At 41.8% G+C, this 684-nt stretch overlaps 1 pseudogene; it reads right to left on the bottom strand.

The window, feature by feature from the left end:
• Nucleotides 1-7: 7 nt before the first annotated feature.
• The window catches only part of LOC107583878 (Bardet-Biedl syndrome 2 protein homolog), a 3,535-nt pseudogene continuing 2,858 nt past the window's right edge, over nt 8-684 (bottom strand).

Here is a 684-nt window from a genome sequence, read left to right as displayed (position 1 = left end):
AGGGCGTTGTGATTATTAGATCTGATTTTATATTCATTAATCAGATCTCTGTTGAGGTCATACAGCTCAATGAAGCGTTTCTCCTAGAAAACAGATTATCATTTATGTGACTACATTTGTCTGAGAATGCGAGAGGACTGATTAATCAAACTAGGGATGCTCACCAATCACCCATGAGTCTGGCATCTTCTGCCTGCACTAGCATATTTCTTATGTAGTTGGAATGATCTGCCATTGCTGTTGTGAGCTTTTGATGCACTGAGTGAAACTCATCCACCTAACATGAACGTAAAAGATTATTTACAGCTGGAAAATATTTTCAAAAATCTTTATATGGTGATGCTGCTATTCCTAACCTCAGTGAGTGTGGCCCGTAGCTCCTTGAAGTAGACAGGAAAGTCAGCTTCAGCCTGTAAGTCTTCTATGGCCAGAAAAGAGGCAAGAGACTGGATCAGATCTCCTGCCAGATCAATGTCATCTGTTCTCAGCGTGATCTGACGAGGCAGAATTTAGTTGGAGATTTTGGAATCATGAAGAGAAAGTAGCTCAGAAATAGTGACAAACACACACAATAAAAATACCTCTCCACTAGGCTGCATGTTAATTTTCAGGAGACCTCCTGCACGCAGTGTGGTGAAGGTGATGTCTGGACTGTCAATGCCCTCAGGCAGCAGAAAGTTCTGG

This window comes from Sinocyclocheilus grahami, unplaced genomic scaffold (assembly GCF_001515645.1).
Source record: "Sinocyclocheilus grahami isolate Dianchi unplaced genomic scaffold, SAMN03320097.WGS_v1.1 scaffold55.1, whole genome shotgun sequence".
NCBI classification, from domain to species: Eukaryota; Metazoa; Chordata; class Actinopteri; order Cypriniformes; family Cyprinidae; genus Sinocyclocheilus; species Sinocyclocheilus grahami.
This window is presented reverse-complemented; position numbering and strand designations above follow the sequence as displayed.